Genomic DNA, 21,591 nt, shown 5'->3' on the forward strand with positions numbered 1-21,591 from the left:
TTCACAGGAGAAGTAGTCTCCAGAGTTTGTGGGACAAAAGTGAAATCTAAAGCAACAATCCAAATCCAGGATGCAAGAGGAAATCCCAAAACACTCCAGAATCTAAATGTCCAGAGATCACAAAAATACCTAAAATAAAAGGTAATCCTGAAGAGCTGGTCACATCCAGTTGTCCCGGTCTGAATGCAGAATGCCACTTGTGGTGTAGGAACCAGCTGAGAAACACTTGTATCAGATGTGCAGGGGTTTACATCCCTGTGACTCAGATGCAGCTTCCAGACACTCCAACATTCACGTTCCGCAGCTTGTCATATGATGCACTATGTGGTGCATTGGGTGATGGGAAGCCTAGTCTGCTTCTCTGTGACTTTGCTCTTAGGTGCCATAGAAGGTGCCAGGAGCATCCTGTGGTTCAGGTGTGCTGGATCCTGCAGCGCTTTGGGACACACCAAGGAACTGGTGCTGTGGCGGTGCCCCTGACAGCCAAGTGCAATTAGAGAAGTTAGTGTATTGAAGTGGATGTGACTGGGTGACAGGAGTGTGACTGAGTAGTAGGTGGGTGGAGTGGAGTGGGAGTAGTTGTAGTGTGGTGGTGGGAGTTGCCATAGTGTTGAGAAGGGAGTCGTGTGGAGGAGGCGCTAGTAGTTCGGAAAGGGAGAAGTAGTGTAGAAGAGGAAGTAGAAGTTTGGAGGAGAGAATAGTAGTGTAGAGAAGAGAGTAGGTTAGAGTGCGGAAGTAGCAGTATGGAGGAGGGAAGTAGCATAACAGAGAGGAGAGGGTGGAGGAACATCAAAGGGTGGAGGCAAGTCCTAGAAGGAGTGAGAGACATTGGTGGACAGTAGAGCAGAGGTAGACAAAAGAGAGAGGTGGGCGAAGTTGGAGGAGTGTAGCTAGAGGTCAGGAGAGAGTAGCATTTTAGAAGCAGGACTGAATCCAGCAGGGTTTCTGTAAGGCACAATTCCCTCTCCCTCTAGAACACTAACAACTGGATAGAGTAGGGACAGCTTGAAGGTCCCTCTGGGTCTTTAATTAGAGAATGTACCCTGCCTTTAGGTCCTCATATCTAATAACAGCCGGATATAGGCAATAGGGGTCAATAGTCAGTAGTTACTAGCCAGGGATCAGGGATGCCTGGTTTATGGAGGAGATGCTAAATAAGACAAGACAGAGTGGGACAGCTCTAAGGCCCATTTCAATAAAAACCATAGAGTGTCTTTGAGACTTTGCGTAATTCTGTTCCATCTGTGACATGATACTGGATCTAGAGTAGCATATCTGTTTAATAGTATTAATGACAATTTTTAGTATGTGATCATAACCTTAATAAGGAAAAAACACTTATGTCACTTAATAAATATTTTTTGCAACGGAGGTTGAGAATTCAGGTTTTAAATGTGCCAAAAAAGCATAACTTATTTGGTGCTTACCTTCTCACAGTCATTAAAGGATACTGCTAAAATTGGCATTGTTTGATTTTGGAGAAAATAGCAATTCTTGGTCCCCTCTATTCCTATCCCTGAGAGGTTGGTTGGTAAGTATTAGAATGATGATTTCCTTGGTTATTTTATATTTTCTTTTCATGTTTGCTATCTCTCTCCCGACTTCGTTCTTAAAGAATTAGACTCTCTATTAGTTAGATTTGTCTGCGATAAAAGCAATCACAGAATGTTCATACGTAAACCTGGAGGAGTAACATTTCTAGATTTCCAGAATTATCAGAAAGTGTTCATTTTAAAAGGACGTGTATTTCCTCCCTGTGTACATTTGGGGAAAATTGATTAAAAATGTCTACTTTAAATATATGATTGAAATGAATAGGTATTTTGTTTAAGGATTTTAGTACTTTTAAATCTGCAATTGACTTGGACGTTTTTGTTCCCAAAATAATGTAAATTAAATCAACTTAGGTTGTGTGAGATACCTGAAGGTTCTCTTACATCTACTCCCCAGGGATCTTCTGTTCAGGTGGCCAGGGAAGGGCCATTGCTTTTGTACCCCGTCCCTGGGGGTGAACTAACGAGGAAGGATCTCCTCGGCAGAGGGTCCTTGGGGATTGGGGAGAGGGTGCTAGAGGGCGAGACATGGTATCCCACATTTCCTATCATTGACTTATCTTACCCTCTAAGCCTTTGTAGGATATCGATGCCCATATCCTACTTTTCCCCCTGATTTCAGACCAAGTACTGAGAAGAAGAAACTAATCCCAAGAGAAATTAATATTACCTATAGGAAAAACCACTATAGTACTGAGATGAAGAAGAGGGAGCCTGAAGGCTATTGAACTAAAGGCAGGCATACCCTGTTAATTGGGCTAACTGGGGTCAGGCAGTTGAACCTGGGGCCTCACACCTGCAGTCTGTTAAAAACTCCCATAAGAGGTGGAGTCCACAGAGCAGGAAGAAAGTAGGGAGCGAGAAACCAGTGTGACAAGAGTGTATCAGGAAGGCCAACATAGCCCATGAGAAACCAGCAGAGAACGGGACGCCGAGAGGCTGGAGAAAGTTGCAGTGCATCAGAGTGTCTCTGTATGGCAAGGGAGCCGTGTCGCCAAGGAGCCAGAGAGTGCGAGGGAAGGAAGCCACTGAAGCCGGTTGTCCCTATGCTGTGGCTGAGAGGTGCTTGTTCCCTGACTGGATGCCACAGTCTAAGGGTTTCTGTGGGGCAGGCAGAGAGGTGCTAGTTCCCTGACTGGAAGTAACAGTTTGAGGGTGTCTGCGGGGCAGGCAGTATCATCGGAATCAAGAAAGTGGAGACGGATTGTAACGTGACTGGTGAGTGTCAATTAATGAAAGAATCCTGGTGCACGGCGAAGAGGGAGTGGAAGCTGCATTGCATCGGAGTGGTCGCATGGAGGCAGCAGGTTCTCAAAAGCCTTCGCTGAGAATCGAAGTGAAAGTTTAAAGCTGCATTTAATCTTCCAAGTTTGAATAAAAATTCTAAAGCAATGCAAGCAAGTGAAATGATGAGAGAGTTTTCCTGCAAGCGAGCAGCCGATGGGAGCAGCGAAGTGTGAGCAAAATACCGAATTGACAGTTTACGCTGCATTTGAACCTTCCAACTCTGAATAACAATTCTAGAGCAATGCATGTTAGCAAAATGATAAGAGAGTTTTTCTGCAAGTGAGCAGCCAAGTTGAACAGTAAAGTGTGAGCAAAATACTGAACTTAAAGTTTAAGCTGCATTTGAACTTTCCAAGTGTGAATAACCCAACAATCCCAAGTTAGGGGATAAAGTGCTTGGGTAAGGACAACTGATTGCGTGACCTGTAGTGAGCCGACCGTGTGGTCTGTCAGCTGCGCCTAGATGAAGGAACCCCAACTAATAAAACCAGGAAGAGCATAATATTGGCTTTGAATCAGTGCAACAAGCTTGGGAAAGAGAAACCTAAGCCCCCACCAAACACTGTGAGAATATTTGGTGAAATGAGACTACAAGCCTGAGCAAGGAAGATCTAAGCTTCTTGGGGACACTGGGCCTCATTACATGGTAGGTAGTAAGGGATTACCGGCACCGGTAAGGGCACAGTGCCTGTAATCCCTTACCACCCTATTACGAGGTCCCTTAGCGGGTCCCTTCCTTAACACCTGGTCTCACCAGGTGTTAGGGATGGGACCCGTTAAGAGATTTCAGAGCTAATAACGGTACTGCAAATTGCGGTACCATTATTAGCTCCTCCCCATTCCCATTGAGCCCTATGGGGGCTCGAATGGGAATGGGGAATGGTTCCCGGAATGGGGACTTACCGGGTCCTCCAAGGTTGGAATGACCCGGTAAATCCTTATTTCGGGAACCCAGAATGCGGTAAGGGGGTAGCCATGGTGCTAACAGCACCATGGCTACCTCCTACCGTGTAATGAGGCCCAGTATCTTTGAACTTGTTTGTTTAACAGCACCTGTGACTTGGGGTAAAACCCTAGTGCTTGAAACTTGGGGAAGAGAATCCTGAGTCTCTTGGGAACAGGACCTTTTGAACATTGTGTTGTAAATCCATGCTTCAAGTTTGGGAAAGGGGACCCCAAGCTCTTTTGGAACTCTGTTTTGGTGAGCCAGAATCTACAGCTTGGCTAAAGAACCCTGAGCTCCCTTTTGAGAACATTGCTTTTGGAACTGTATCCTGAAATGGAGGGAGCTAGAGATTTCTCCAGCCTTCAGGTTTAGTTTGGGGAAAGAACCCTGAGCTCCTTTCAAGATCAATGCCTTTTGAATTGTATACTAAATTTGGACAAGGGAGATAGAGATTGCTCCAGAAATTAATGTGGGCCTTAATTTTGAGTTCTAATATCCCTGCACTACATTTATGTATTAGATGTGAGGGCAAGCATAGGTTTAAGCTTTCCTTTATTTCTTTAAGTAGGGGAATTTCCACCATAGCCATAGGGCAAGTTAGGCGTTACGCCCATGCTGACATTTTAATTACGGTTTTCAAAAACAGTTACATCTGCTGTATGTGTCATCTCTTGATACCATGACTATCTCACAGTTGTCATTTATTTTATATTAAAGATATCAAAATTAAGGGCTGATAATCTTTTTTTAACGAATGATGGCCAAGAGGTATGATGTATATCAATCAATTGACAATGAAGTGTTTGACATCTTTTCTACCGTCTTAAATACATTTAATTTATCTTAGTCACATTCACTTAAAATCTTGATTCCATGTTGACCTACCTAAAGAATGTTAAAAGTATCAGTCAGAACCTTTCAATTGTATATGTTCTTACAAGTGACAGCAATTTATATTAATAAATAACCTTGAGAATTGCAATGGGATGTAGATTCAGCTGTTACACGTGAGAGGCATGTATGGAGTAAAAATTGGAAGAAAGTAGATTCCAGGTCCATGTCATCTAGTTTAACTGTGACCTACCAATTTATTATGCACAGATATTTTCTAATCCTGGATAAACATTTTTAAAAGTTATTGTTGTCTGCCAATAAATGCTGCACTTGCCATAACGATGGTACATTTTCCCTCAGTTTGTGCACATGTTTTGAAGTACATTTTTGGGAACTATACAAGACACATTTCATATTTCCAGTCCATTTATTTTTAATGGTATCCTTCTGAGCAATCCTATTTCTAGTCAATGTCCTATCATACTATATTCTTAGGTGACCTAGTCATTGCCTTCTTAAAGACATGTGATTAAATATTACTGCCTTCAAATCTACTACCTCTAAATTGATGGACCTTCAGCATTTGGATTATATGGCATGGTGGAATAACATTTGCACCACACATAGATTGAAAGGAGCTCATTCCAATATACCATTTAAGCCTGGCAAATAATATGAAAATGTCACCTGATATATATTACGGGTCCAGCATATGTGGTCCTTCCTTTTAAATTGCATCAATTCCCAAAGGTTTAATCCAGGGTGATAGAACATTTAGTGCCTCATTACAAGTGTGGGGGTGTGGGAAGTTTTTGGTGGATTTACCGCTGGCGGAATACTATGCAGCACATCCACTGATTGTTAGAGAAAAAGTGTCAGATTCACCTGCAGCTTGTTGCTGGAGTTAATTCCTCCACTTTGCCTCCACCTATTGGTGGATTTACCATGCAGTACATCTGCCAGTGGTAAATCCACCAGAAATCCCAATGGATTCCTAGGGACTCCAGAAATGGGGAATACCACCGCCCTGCCACCGCTTGTAGTCCCACAGTAACTCTGCAGGACCAGGTGGTGGTAAGGGTAATCAAGTTTGGTGGTAATTTGGCAGATGTACTGCCAAATTACTGTCAAACTCATAAGCAGGCCCTTACTTTTAAATGTTCCTCATTTAAAAGGTTGTTCTACCAATTTATTCTTTAAATTATGGATAATGTATGTTTAGACCAACATATTTGCTTGTTTTTTCGTCCTCATCTCCTCCTGCTCTTTATACATGTTGTAAGTAACAGTAATTATGGAGAACAGAAATAAGAAAAATCATGATCACATAAACAGAAACATAAACCAAAGACAAACAGTCTTTGGTTTATGTTTTTGTTTATGTGGTCATGATTTTTCTTATTTCTGTTGTCCATAATTAGACTACTCTTCTAAGTTCAACTCTTTATTAGTGTGTCATAATAACAAACTGCTCTCATATTAGTACATTGTTGCTATAAGAATAATGCATGATGTTCTAATCTCTTTCATATTTGAATAAGGTTATTGATTCTAGTACTTACAATACTTGATGGTTTGTTATTATTTTTGATAAATGTTTATTATTGCATCTTGATTATTAAACACCCATTCATATATATTGTTTCATGCTAACCATGTTATCTATTCTTCATCTATTTACATTGCACAGATTGTGAAGATTGCATGCTTATACGTAACCTTTTGTATTTGCGGCAAGACATTACTCGCTAAATGTGTTGTAGCCACTGTACACATGGTATTTTTTATATTTAAGAATTGATGGTTCAACAATAAATGGGAGCATGTACATTTATCTCAACATTTCATGAATTTCTATTTTCATATGGATAAAGTTGATATATTTTAATGTATTGTCACTCTTTAATAATAATAAACTCTTAAAACACAGTAAAAAGTAGTATTTGTATAATGTTATTTTATGATAATATTTTGATTACTTTCTGCAGGCCTTTCCTTCATTCTATCCTTCTTATTTTTCAACTCTTGCATCTAAGTTTTTATTTATTTACTTCTCTATTGCTATGATTGTTTATTTTTGTATTTTCTTCCTTTCATTTGTATGTTTTATTTGTCTTCCTTTCTTTCTATCCTTCTCACATTCCTTTCTTTCTTGTATCTCTTCTCTTCCTATTCAATCATTCCATGTCTTGCCTTCTCTTTCTTCTCTCTGTTTCGTACTTCCTTTGTAGTATTCTTTCTTGCTTTCTTTTCTTCTTTATTTATTTTCTTCTTTCTTTGTTCCTTTCTTTCCTTCTGTCTTTATATATTTCCTCTTTACTTTCTTTTTATTCATTAATCCCATCTTTCTTATTTTGATTATGACTTTTCTTCTTTACAACTTTCCATTGGTCTTTATTTCTTTTTATCCTTCATTTCACCTATCCTATTTTCTTTTGTGTTCTTTCTTTCCTCCCATTTTTCTTTTGCTTTCCTTCATTTCGCCTCTCCTTGTTTTGCTTGACTTTCTTCATTATAATGTTCTTTCCTTCTTACCCTTATTCCAACATTCCTTCCTTTCTACCTCACTTCAGTCTTTCTTTATTGTTTCTTCTTCTCTTTCACATTTATGTTCTTCTTTTTACAACAACAGAAGTCAATGCTGGGGAAAAGGATACACGCATAATAAGGTAACAGTAATTACTGAGGGAATAGGACATAGCCTTTTAGCGTATGATTATGATGTTAGAATCTTAAACGATACCCTATTTCCTTTAATTTAACACTCAGGCAATGGAAAATGTGGAATATGCTAAAACAATCTCAGAATATTAAGAATAAACATGACAGTGTAAGACCTGACACCTACTTGAACAGGAAGATCATCCATTTAAACATCCAACAGGTAATCTTGGAGTTCGCTTTATCAAGAAATAACTATTAGGAAATAAAATGAAATCATCTATATGCAATATGAAGAGGAATTTTATGAGACAGATGTACTAATGCCAAGTTTGTGACAGTGTTTGCAAACAGGTTTATAAGGGGTGCAGTAGTGAAAAAAAGAAAGATGATAGGAAATAATGTACCTATCAAATATGTAATTAAGATATTTATAAGATGTATGATTTGGACTACATTAAAAGATTGGTGAATAATAGAGCCATCACTATACCTTGTTTGTTCACAGAAAATCATCCAGAAGTTGACCTAGAGCTATAACTAAACGGGACAAGAAAATAAATCTAGAAACCAGGCAAAAACTAAGAATAAGGAACAATTTGAAAACAGAAATTGTTTTTACCTAGTGTGTTTTTCTTCCCCTGAAGAATTACCTGTAAATTAGTGTGATAGTTGAGATGAGGAATGAAACATGTCGGGTATGTTTGTTTGATGAATGAAAGAATAGATGAATGCAAGGCCATCTATGCAAAATAACAAGCTATCAGTCGGTACTACATAGTAAATAAAACCGACATAGAATATCTTACTGTGTGACTAAAAGTAACAGCACATTAGACTTAAAATTAATTGTTTCTTAGAGATGTATCAAAGAGAATGGTTGTTAGTCTAGAAGACTAATTTTTTATATGTAAAAATAGTAAGAAATATAAAAGAAAAAATCGACTTTTTGTATTTAATGAAATCTGTGTTTTTGTAAAAATGACAACAAGATGTTATATATTTTTGTATGAAAATAAAATTGTGATATTTTTTTATTCAAAACTTATCTGTGGTATGTCTAAATTTAATTGGAAAAAGACATGCATCCAGGGTCAAAAACTGGATGAGTAGTGAAAAACAAGGGACCTTTTGCACATTTAATATCATATTGTGGGCTGTGTATTGAAGAGGGCTGGTGCAAAGAGGTCCAAGACAAAAATATATGTCTCCATCCTCTAGTCTCTTATAGCTGTGTGCTTCTTTTTTTCATTCCATCTTTCTTTTCTTTATTCCGCCTTTCATTCTTTATTTCAATGTTTTTTCCTTTGACTTTTCTTTCGTTATCTCCTTTATCCATATTTTGCTTGGTTCCTGCCTTTTTCTTTTATTCTCCTTTTAGTTTTGTTTGTTACATTCAACCTGCCAATTGTTTTCGTTATGTCTTGGTTTCTTCCCATTTATCCATCTATTTCTTTCATTCATATTTCCGCTCACATTTTTAAATTCCATCATCCATCCAACAATGTTTCTTTCTTTGTGCCACTGGCTCTTCTCTTTTTTGTTTCTCTTTCTTTTTCCTTTCTTCTCAGTCTTTCTTTCTTTAAAATATGCTCTCCATTTCCATCATTCTGTACTTTCCACTTTCCTGCTCCACTTCTTATTTCAACTGATAAACAACACTAACTCAATCGCCTTTAATCTTCTTACACCTATTGTCATCACTGGAATTATGTGGTGGATGATGCATAATAAAATCTGATACATGGAGCTGATATGTTTCCCAATCTTGTCTCTGAGGAGGAATACCTACATTACTTCATGTACCTCATGAACTGAAATCTTTCCCAATCTTGTCTCTGAGAAGGATTACCTACTTTACTCCCATTATGAGCAGAGTAATCCTATATCGGCCTTACCTACAACTGGAAAAAAAAGTATTCACACTCTTCCAACATGGAACAAGATGAAGGTTGTATCTATTTCATCTGAAGTAAGCCTATAATGTGGCGCACACAGTAACAAAACCCTTTGTAATTGAATACTGTGCCCCCTCTAGAAATTATTTCTCCACTCTTTCTTTCCCTCATTTAGGCATTAATGAATATTTTGTTTCTGACTTGTGTTATGTAAATGTCAATTTGTGTCATTGACATTGGCCCAGGAATGCAGCGGTCCAGAAAAAGGTGAAGGCCCTCATACCAGCAATTCGATATCCAACATTGCATAGAATAATAGGCCCTTCATCAGCAGCCCAACCTTTGGAGGCTTTTGTTCCACAGCTGTCACATTTGTAAAGGGACCCTTTCTAGGCAAACAGGGAACCACCATAAGGTTGCAGTATGCCTTAGACACTTGTCTGTTCAAATGTTCTGCAACTCCACAGGAAGCAAACACATAGCTGGCCACAACAGGCAGAACATTGAGCTTATCTGAAAGTCATGCCACTGTGGTACAAGAAAAATGACACACAAATCCTTCTCTGCAGAAATCTCATAGTAAGATAGCTTTGCTGCAATAGTGATGCTGACCGAGGCACAGTCTTGCACTGCTTACAACAAGACTGATGATCAGATTTCTTCTAGATGTTAGCTGAGCTACTCAGCAATGCAAGTTGCTGTGCCTGCAGTTGAAGGAAGATAAAGCACATTTACCTATCAAAATGCATGCTCACCTAAGGAGGAAGGTGATGCTGGAAATGCATTGGATGGACAGGGCATCCATGTCCTTGTCCTGTACTCCTTTTATCATGTGTGTTCTGTGTTAATTTCTGCACAGGAGTCCATGTGGGACTCCTGGCAGTGCAGCTCTTCCTCTTTTTGGTCGTGGTGAACAGACTCTTGGGATCCCCTTATGGCACCCCTCAGTGGGGGTACAACCCTGTACCCCTAGTGTATGTTTTTGGGCACCTGTGTGTGGCCCATGCATCCTTCATGTTGGGATACCCAGGCCCTGCCATTAGAATCAGTTGATTCCTGATAGGAGACAAGAGGGCCCTTGTGGCCTCTTACTTTCAATTGCCTGGTACCTTGTTTTCCCAAAGTCTTGGGAAGCCCTGACTCTGTCCCTTCCCCTGACTGGCTGTTGGGTGCAAGTTCCATATATGGTATTGTGGGGAAGTCCAGGCCAGACTGGCTGGAGCATTCACAATGACTGTATGTTGTGGGTACACCCTTGGGGTGGGACCTGGGTGAATAGAGTGTGTGACCAATATGCATTTCATGTTATGGGTGTCTGGTTCCTGGTATGTAACACAAATATTGAGACAGCCCTGCCCAGGTCTGAATGCAGTGTGGAGTGCTGAATGGCTGGGTACTTGTCTCTATCCACATTCCTTGTTGTGAGTGTCTGGATAGAGAAGAATGGCATGAATGCACTGTCTGCCTGATTGGCTGCCTGCCTGCCTGAATGCCCTTCTGAATGATTGGTTGCCTGAGTGTGACCCAGCAGACTGAATGAGAGACCAAACAGTAGATCTGGGGACCTCTCACTGATGGAAATCGTTCAGAAGCTGAAGTCAAAACTTGATGCTTGATCTCAAAGCCGAGCCGGAAGAAGAAGGTTAACTGCTGTTTTCCTGCAACGCAATCTGAAAGCTGCTGTGCCTTCAAGAAACTGATCCATGGGAGGACCTGGCTAGGAGACCTCTTCCCGATGCTACGAGAGACCATCGTGCACCAGCTAACCTTCGCCAAAGCTCCCCGGAAGTCAGTCCTCGAAAGGCTGCTGACCGGAGATGGGGACTGCCGAAGAATCTCAAAGCGCAGCACCAGAACATCGAGGCCATTGAAGTCCATCCTCGTTGACCAGGGTGCAGAGGATCGCCGTAACCGCTGGAGGCCCGTCGAAGCCGTGTTGCCCAGAAGGGAGGACAGCTTGGCGCTGTGCCGCCGACGACCAGAGCCGCAATGCTCCATTTCCCAAGAACACTCTAAATCAAGGACTCCTTTGCTCATCACTATCGACCGCATTGTGCCGCCAGAGAAAGTTAAGGTAGCCGACGAACTGAGGAGAATTTGCCTGTGGGTTTCCCACCACCTGAAGTTCTCAAAGACGCAGACGAAGATCTGGAAGTCAGCCATGGTCGAGTCCTGATCGCCAACGCCAGCTGACGACAACCCGACGCCCTTGCTGGGCCTACGTTCTTCATTGACTCTTTGCGGCAACTAACTATTGTCGTTGAGGTGCAATGCACGCCTCATCTTCGCAGGACTTTCACGACCGATCGTTGACAAGCACTGCCAGGACTGAGCTGCTGCCTCAACGCCATTGTTCACATTTTTTTTTCTGCGATCTCGACGATCCTTGACTCCTGCCTTAAAGGGAGTACACTCAAGAAGGATCTGTTGATGACCCGACGTCGAACTCTGCTAAACTCGGTACATTGGGGTAGTAGAACCTTTATAGAAGGAAATAAGACTCTGCTAAACAACATATGGACTGGACCTGTTTATTATCTTATTTACAGGTTGCCCAGGTGGGGGATCCTCATACAGAATTGTGCATAGTGATATAGAGGCCCAGTATTCTGCCAATTTCTTAACCATTTGTTTTCCTTCCAAACGTCTTTGGTTAACACCCTATGTATATATGTATGCCATTTGAAACTGTCAGCAGTTGGTTCATTTTACTGGTGTCAAAGAGTAATTGTGGTACCACATAGAAATTGTACATTTATCATTAGAGTATTGCTTGAGCACAAAGTGTGCTATTATATGTGTATATAACTTGAACCTTATTTATATAAAGAACTGTGTTATCACTAACATAGTGTGTGGATGTTCCTTTGTGGGGTGCTTGGGGACTACACTGTACTTAACAACCAGCCTGCATCACCTCCTGAGCAGCTAGGCCTTGATTGCTCGCCCACGTTTACCAAATAGAGAATCTTGGCTGGGGTGCTCTGTGCTTCTACTCTGCCATATAGAGGGTAGGAGTACAGACACCCCCCTCCAGTCTTTACAGAAAGCCATTGGCATGTTCACTTTGTAGCAGCCCAGCTTTAAGTGTCACACTCAGAACATTCAAAGGGGTTCTACTCACAAAGCATTTCGTGTGAATTCATACACTTATGGAATAGACCTGCATCATGCAGCAGCTCCCGTGTCCAGCAGCTAAGACAGAACGGGGCACACCGTACCGAAAAATAAAACCTTCATACAAATAAATGAAATAACAAATATTACAATGTATAAAGCCAAATAGACCAGACATTACTGCAAATTACCTCGCAGGCATTATAAATTAGTATGGCAAGTGAGCATAACTGTTGGGTGTGCTGAGGGGACTTTATGTCCAGTTTTTACATTAAGCAAGAGAGGCAACCCTAGAACCCAAATACTTTTCAGTGACACTTGATTCATCAGTTACTACTATCCATGGACCTTATTAGCAGCCGGTGATCACATCCAGCCAATCACTCACTGCGAATGTGGGCTGAAACTGATTAATGCCTGCACTGCAAGATCTTGGCTGGCCATCTCCCCCAGGCTCTCGACCGTGTGGATTTGCCACGTTGCCCATCTCTCGCTCCCCATTCCCCAACTTTGACCACGGAGCACCTTCGCCCACCTTATCTTTTCTGGAATCATCCTCTCCCATTCACCCTTCTTCCAGCTCTCTGTCTCTGCAACACAAGCCTCCACCTACATGGGTCCACCATATAAATGAAAGATAGGCTCTGCTCAGAACTCCACTTACATAACCTTGGAAGCCATTTTATTTCATGCACAAAATGGGAGGCACATTTTGTACTTTTTATTTGCTTTTAGTACCTCCGGGATAGTATCAGTGTTTTGCACCTAGAAACACTTGTGCACAGGCGCGTTATAAATGCCACATCATATCATATCAGTATTTACCAGTTCCGTGGGCGCGGTCTGGCAGTAATGTCCTGTGACCCTCATTGAGGGCCTTGGTTTTTCCTCAGGCATATTAACTCAGGCCTTGGGTCATTACCATCCAGTACAACCTTGAAATGCGTGGTTATTGCTTAAGAAATATATGCTCCACATTGCAAACACTTAGGGAAACATACCTAGAGATCATTTGCCTAAGCAGTAGATAGCATAAGAGTTCGCCAGTGGCCAGATTAACTTGCATTTATAGCAGTGCTGAAAATTGCACATAGCACCAGTGTTGCTGCTTGCCAAGTATGGAATGAAGCATTTAGGTTTTGCCCCATCATATGACATAGAGATTTTTTGCATTGGGCCAACAATGACGCATTCTGATTATTAGTATTTTCTTACAGCACTGGTTTTACCCATATGGTCTCGTGGGATCTCATAAAGCTATGCAAGGTTCAAAAGAGGAAAAAGTTACAATCTTTACAACAGGATAGGAAGATTAGGACAGTCAAAGGATAGCAGGGGAGGTGGTCTGGCTGGTTAGGTGTGGAAAAAGGGGCAGGTTTTGAGGTTTTGCTGAAGGTGATAATGGAAGGTGTGGCATGGATGTGGGACGGGAAGGAATTATGAAGGATTGCCATCTAGCAAGGGTGTAGAAGGCCTGGCAGTTTGGACTTGTATAACTAATAAAAGTATGCAGGCAATTCTGTCTCAGAGAGTGTGATCTGCCAACCAGATCCCTCTTTTCATCAAACTATATGCAAAAGGCATAGTGAACACGTGGGCCCTGTTTTATCCGTATCCTGATGTGCAGCTCTCTAGTGCTCTCCAGTGGCACAGCACAGATTCAGAGCTCACAGGTGCCATCTTGACAGCAAGCCATTTCAGCACAGAGGCTGAATTTAAAATATGCACCTCTGTTCCAAAACTACATCATTATGATGATTTACCATCCTTGTAGTAGTTTAATCCTTTACCATGAGCCAAACCTGAGTTTGGGGTATGGTGGCTGGTATTTTTTATAATTATTAATGCCACATCTGATCTGTATCATACATGTGACAACACTGTGAGCCAGGCATGGACAGGGGGTTGTGTATTCTCCCTAGACTGGTTGTCTCTGTTGCAATTGGCAGGGCCATACCCAGCAGGGGCTATCCCACTATCGATCCTTTGTGGGGTCAGGTAACACCTCTTTCCAGCTAGACAGCCTATCAGCAGGACCTGTCCTGGGAAACAGGAATCAAAGGGCACACCCTTAAGAAAAGGACTATCCTCAAACTAGAGTATGGCATACCAAAGGGCCTTTTATGCTATGAGCCTGGGAAGGGAGCGGGGTGAGTGTAGTCAGTGGGGGCTCAACACAGTTTGTGAATTATTCCTTCATCTTGTATCTCTCAGTACCTTTCCTTCCTTCCAGTCCCCTCCCTTTTATAAGCACATAGCACATTGGGTACGACGCAAGAAGGCAAGGACCACTTGTCACAAGGAGAGGGATTGCACACCTTAAAGCAGGCTTGTTTTTGTCCAATCCCCAGTGGACATGTACTCATAAAAAGAGGAGTTGACCCACTCCATCTTTGATTCACTTTTGGAACACCCAGGACATAAGAAATAATTCATTTGAACCTGTTTTTGGAGAGTTGATCTTTCCAAAGCCCTCAACCATTGAGGTGATGAGAGTGTTCTAAGGCAGAGGCAAGCTCTGCTCCCTTCCAACTTGCAGGACACATTGAGGATGACTCTTTCTAAGGACCATGATTTGCCACTCTGGGCCAAGATGGTGAATGATGTTGCCAGGTATGTGTGTGAGGTAGGTGATGTGTTGGGTGAGGTTGTATAGGGTGAGGATATTGTTCAGTGTGTATTTGTTTTCTGGGTAGCGAGAACCTGTGTTAAAAGTGCCAGGCAGATGTTTGTGCCAGGGAGCTCTGGTTGTTAGCATTGAAGCCAGACCATTCAATGCTCAGGTTGGGTGTGTGTGTTAGGGGGTGATGAATGAGCTGGATGAATGTGATTGAGGCAGCTGCTGAGTAAAAGGGCTTCAAATGATGTTTATGGTTTTGGGGTTTGAGTGAAAATTTGCAAATTATGACAATAGTGCTAGGTATTTCCTGCCACTTTCCGTTTTCCACAATTTTACCACAGACTTGGCTAGACACCAGCAGGCTTTCTACTGCACCAGGCACAGACCATGTTCTTGTAACACTGCAAACACAGACCACACAATAACTAAGCACCACACATGCTTAGATCTGTTAGCAAAACAACAAACACTTCTTTTGGCATAGGTTATAGGTGAGGAAACATCATATGTCAATAATGTACACTGGTGAATGTGAGAAAATTAAGCACATTTCAAAACATATGGACTTTTCCTCCTTGTTCTGAGAAACCCTAACTGACATTAATAATATGTGTAACCCAAAATGGAGCACGTTCACCCTTAGTTGTACCGCCACCTCTGCCTACTATTAGGTTAGTGAATAAATTAGGAGACACCCTAGCTGACACATTGGCTATACAAACAAACACATTCTAGATTACAGTTTCAAATCCCATTTTCTTCCCCCTGTCCTTATATACTGTTGGGTTAGTGGCAGGATTGTGAGCATTAAATTGTGAGATTGTGGTATTGTGAGATTGTGGTATTGTTACCCCTTCTATAGGAAAAGAAAACACAGCCAACACTTTGGTTCCTGGCTATTTGTTAACCCCTTGATACCAAAAGAGTTTAAAAAGGTACTGCCAACCATGTCTAGTCTGACACTTTGTCAATAGAAATGCCAGCAGAAGGGATTCAAATTGATTAATTGATTGATTGTTGCCCTCTTTATACTTACTAGGCTAGTTCCTTTTGTGGCTAAGAACGATCAGCTCATCTGACAGCACTGCCCTTGGCTCGACACAGCCTTCCGAAGTCCCTTTGGCAGCTTCACTGATTTCCATTGCACAGTGTCTCTACAGTGCTCCCCCTCCTTCTTCTAAGCCCCGTACTCTTGCAGAGGCTCAGAAAAATTATCCCAGCAAGGCACAGGGAGCACCCGGAAGCTCCCTCTCTCTCTTTAGGAAAACCCCCCAAGCAGTCGAACCCACAGACAGAGCCCAGCAGCTCTCTCCCTTCATCAACAAGCCCGACAGCAGGACCCAGGAAACCAGCTCCCAGAAAAGAACAGCTAACCCCACTGTTTTCCTTCACTCCCTTTTAAGCCTTTTCAGTGGACCTGCCTTTTATGCTATATGCCTGTATATTTCCTTTACTATTTTCCAGACTCTGTAACATCAATTGTCACCACTGCTCTATAAAGTCACTTCCATTTTCCTCACATGCCAGATCCTTTGAGAATATCTCAGCACCTTCTAACTCCCTTGCATGTAAATTTCCAGCTCAGGCCTGAACTAACTTTGGGCAGTATTCGGCTGACACCTTCCAATAATGTAACTTATTCTTCCTTCCTCTTTTTTTCCGCTCACAAAAATGAACATTTATTGCAAGGCCCTTTTTTCTGCAGCTACACTGCACTCACTCTGCCTTGCAAGGACTTTTGTCAGCTCTTCCTTTTACATTATTGTGAAACTGCATTGATCAGCCAGTATGTTGTTTGTGCACCTACTACTTTGTTAGTACACACAGAGTTTGTGGCCTACAAATCTAGCCTGCACAAACCCCTACACTAAGTGTATGCACCCAGCGTCACCTCTCTTTCAGTTCCTAATGCTACGTTAGTAGCCATGTTAACAATCCATGTCAGTAATCCATCTATTATACTGCACAGCACATAGCATGTGCAGCACGTATTAGATAGAACACAGCACTTCCTACATATCCCCTTTCTGTTGAGGACACTGATCAAACATGGGGACTCTGCAGAACAAACATTTTGACTAGAAATCATGTGCTCATTCAGTTGTCCTTTGCCATTTTTTACTGCTGCCTACTCTGTTGAAAAGATGTATCATTTTCTTGTGAGTGCCAATAACCATATCAGGATGTCAACCAGAAAACACCTGCATTATGATCAAACCCCCTTCAGTCCATTGCAACCTTCCCCACGTATATGCATCTTCATCCGTAAAGCCCAGGTCACTCACTGTGATATGCTTTTGTATGTTCAATTTGATTGTGTGTTCCACCTTATGTTTCAGGAGATTGTTTGTTCGTTTGTTTGTCTGTTAATTTATTGATTTATACGGTGCACCAAACCCAGAGATATCTAGGCGCATTTACACAAGTTACAAGTATACTTTCAGCATGAGTTACAATTATTACAGATGCTTTATACATAATAAGAACATAGAGTCTATACATGATAATACATACGATAGTACAATACAGGTGCAGAAGAAAATACATAAGCAGTCAGTGGCAGTAGTAGTTGCAGGCCAAGGAGTCATTGAACACACGTGAGCAAGGGCTAGGACTGTCCAATTATGTCAGAGGTCTTGAGCTACGAGCCAATTTATAGTGTTCCGCTTGAAGTTAGGAAAGGGTTGATCCGCTCTCAAGGAAGGACGGAGGGCGTTCCGGGCTTGCGCCGCCATAACAGGGAAACTGCTCTCCCCTGCTTTTTTTTAGTTTGAATATAGGAACGACAAGGCACAATGAGTTGACTGTCCTTGTAGGTCATGAAGTGGATTCTTTGATCATTCTCTCAGAGAGGTAGAGTGGGGCTGCTTGATTGAGACATTTATGGGATAGTGAGACAGTTTTAAGCATGATTTTGTCCTTAGTGGAGAGCCATTTCTTCTGTCTCCTCAACTCCGAAATATGCTCTCTCCTTGGTATACCAAGTGCTATTCTGAGCGCATTGTTTTGAAGAATTTGGATTTTATTAACAATGTACTTACTCGCACCCAGTTACAGTGCATTGCAATAATCTAGCTTAGAGAGGATGAGGGGTCTAGCTAGGATCGTACAGCTTTCTTTAGAAAGAAAGGGTTTACAAGCCTTGATCAACTTACAGGTATATGCAGTAGAGGAGGCCAAGGCATTAACTTGCTTACTTAATGTAAGGGCTGAATCGAGGTAGAAGCCCAGGGTTTTTACCTCTTTTACCACTTTAATGTCATTCGCATCGATATTGAAGGAAGTATATTTTGTGCTAAATTTGAGGTTGGCTATAGTTTCGAGAATCAGGAGCTCAGTTTTATCATCATTCAGGCATGGGCTGTATGTGGCCATCCATGCCTGGATGATCAGGTACATTTTGTTCATTAGGGCCATGTCCTTTTCGTAGTGTCTGGTAAGAGGTATGAGGATCTGGGTATCATCTGCATAATTAGTGAAGGTGACACCCAGATGGTCCAGGTCATTGAACAATGGCTTTATGAATATATTATACATTGTTGGTGAACCACAAGAACCGTGTGGCACACCACAGGTTATTGGAATAGTCTATATTGGAAATGTGTTTCTTTGGAATAACTCAATATTTTCTACTCTCCCTTCACATACGTCACCATCAACATGAAACAATGTTAGAATACCAACTGTTATCACAGTATCCTTAGGCACTGTCACAAAAAAACAAATGGTATTGGAATGGCCTGACAACAAATGACCCATGATCGAGGTATGTGACTGTGTATAATTCACTGTACATGTATTGACCAGCCACCTGTGTTAAATCAATTTGGCATGTGCTGATTCTTCAGATTTTGGATTATGTATAGACACTGTACACCCCTCTGCAACACTCTGATCTGCTTGCAACCCATACAATGCATTTGTTGCATCAGATAAGAATGGTTTCCCCCAGACATATGCAGCTTTGCTCTTTGAATTTACACAAATATCTAACTTTTGAACCAGGTACAAACCTGTCTCCTATGTCTGAAAGGCCACCATTTAAGGAGTCTCAATTCTTACATATAAAGCATTTTGCCAGAAACCCACATAATGCACTATCTTGGTCTGATATATTAATTCTGGGGTGATATATGGAATACTCAGGAGAAAACCAATCTATCTGTTCTACATCTATCTATAGGGGAATCCTACTTCACATTTCAAATGCAATTCTTTCCTGCATTGTTCCAGTCCCCCTTCACGACACCCGCACGATCATTTGTCAGATGATATCAGATGAAACAAAATACAATGGAATATGACCCTGAATCAATTGGGTTACCCCATCTTGAACCTCCCGCATAAATTTAGTAAGCATAATCTCTATTTGATTCCCAAAATGTAGAATATCCTCTAATACCCCTTCTTGTTTAGCTATTGCATTATTACCATGCTCTAACAGTGTTGATTGATGGTTCAAAGTTAGAAAGTAACTATAGTTTGATACACATACAAAACCAGTTCCTTCTATTCAATCCTACCCTTGTCCAGTCTTTACTGAATTATTTGCAAATCTTAGCTTAATTCTCGGGCCTTGCCCCCAATGTGTTCACTGACATAGCATTTTCTGTTGACACAGTTGTCCCCACAATGGCCCCTATAATTGTGACAATAGATGGAATCAAAACCCCTGCCATTCTGCGTTCCCTACTTCTCTTGACATTTGCCTTGTTCATAAATGTCTTTTCCAGCTGCACTTAAATTTCTTTTGCCATCCTTTGAGCCCCCCTCTGCTTATCTGAACCCATTGCCTCACTTCAGCAGATTTCATTTCTGTAAAATGTCAATATTTTTCCAGAATACTATCAAATCTACATTTGCATATATATTCTGATGTAAAAATCATCTATTCCCTAGTATGAATCCTGGGGCTTCCTCCATCACAATGCCTGATGCTGACTCCAGCTCGATTCAGAACCTGCCCATTTGCTGATGTGGCACGTGTCCAGGTTAATAAACACATTGGGATTAGCAAATTTATTTGGACCGCCTTGCTGTCATCTGGATTTCCCTTTTGTGCACGACAGTCTGCTTCTGCCTGCCGGACTCCTCCTCTTTTGGTCCCGTGGACTCCACCTTGCTTTGTCCCAAGGCCTCCTCCATGGACATCCAGCTCCAGGGACCCCTTTTTGGAGGAAAATGAATTCAATGTTTTAAACCAGAAGAGAGAGACAGACGGGTTAAGTACCAAGCAACAATACCTTTTTCCTTTTGGGTTTTCTCCTTTCCTCTCCAGTTCCCTAGAATTACCTTAACTTGTTCTCTCCTTATTTATAGATATATATCTTTCATTTATCTATTCATCTACTTCTTTTACACACTTTTACAACTTCTACTTACACATTTAACCTTTACTTTTCACTAATTCCTTCCGACACACCACACCACACCAAACGCACTTACTTACCTGTCATGATGAATCCTCTTACACCAATTGTGGATCACTGCAAACTGACTTACTCACCTTCTTCTGATGTGACCATTACACCTCTCATTCCCTACTGACCTCCCCCATCTGCTCCATTCTTCGCACTTCATGTTTCGGATCAAGCGGTTTTATTTAATGAATATGGACAAACTGTTCCATGTTTAGAACCCCTCCTTTATCATTATTCTGTACACTATTGGCAAAACTCGCACTTGCATCCTGCTACAGCTGATCATACGCTCCACGTGCTGCTCCCTAATTTGAATCAGCTGTTTTCCTGGTCTTCTGGCAAATCTACAGTGGCACTCTCTGCACTTCTTCCTCATTTTGAATCAGCTGCTTCCCTCTTCAAATCATCTGTTTCCTGATCATCGGTGAAATTTACAGCAGCCCATCTGTTTGCAAGGTAAGCCTTGTGACACCCTCCACTGCCACAGGCTGTGTACATTGATCCGTGCTGAGGATTACACTTTGCCATAAATATTGAGCAATTTTGTGTACACTACGTTTTAAAGGCAGCCGCACATGTACAGAAGCATGTGTGTTGTTACACCTGTTAATATCCTTCACTGTGCTCCATGTGTAGTCATTCTGCTTAGTGTGTGTGCCTCAGTTACGTATTTGTGCAACACATTCAAAGATAGCAGACACATGTTTCTTCTCTAATTGACTAGCCTGCCCGGTCCCCCCCATTGGCTACCTTAGTTTTTCACTGGTCAATCAGTGGGACCGGGAGGCGAGAGCCAGCCCACTGCCTCAAAGGCCCACTTCTAAGGCCCCTGTCTGCTCCCAGTCCACTTCAGGTATGTTCCCCCCGGTTGCCTGTGATGCTATGTCTGCCCCCCAGCCCCTCTCCTTCCCTTTTTGTCCTCTCCTTCCCCGCATCCCAGGTGTCCAAGCCTGATAGTTCCCCCTAATTAATTCCTGCATTTGCATGCTACTGAAACGTTGCAAAATGGGGTAGGAACCATGTATTGGCCTACTGTTGGACTTTCACATCTGTGTGCTTCTGCCGCCCTGCAACATGGGGTAGGCACCATGTATTTGCCCACTGCTGGACTTTCGCATCTGTGTGCTGCTGCCACGCTGCAACATGGGGTAGGCACCATGTATTTGCCCATTGATTTGACTTTCGAATTTGTGTGCTGCTGCCGCCCTGCAACATGGGGTAGGCACCATGTATTTGCCTACTGTTGGACTTTCGC

This window comes from Ambystoma mexicanum, chromosome 7q (assembly GCF_040938575.1).
Source record: "Ambystoma mexicanum isolate Mex_15411 chromosome 7q, UKY_AmexF1_1, whole genome shotgun sequence".
In the NCBI taxonomy this organism is placed as follows: domain Eukaryota; kingdom Metazoa; phylum Chordata; class Amphibia; order Caudata; family Ambystomatidae; genus Ambystoma; species Ambystoma mexicanum.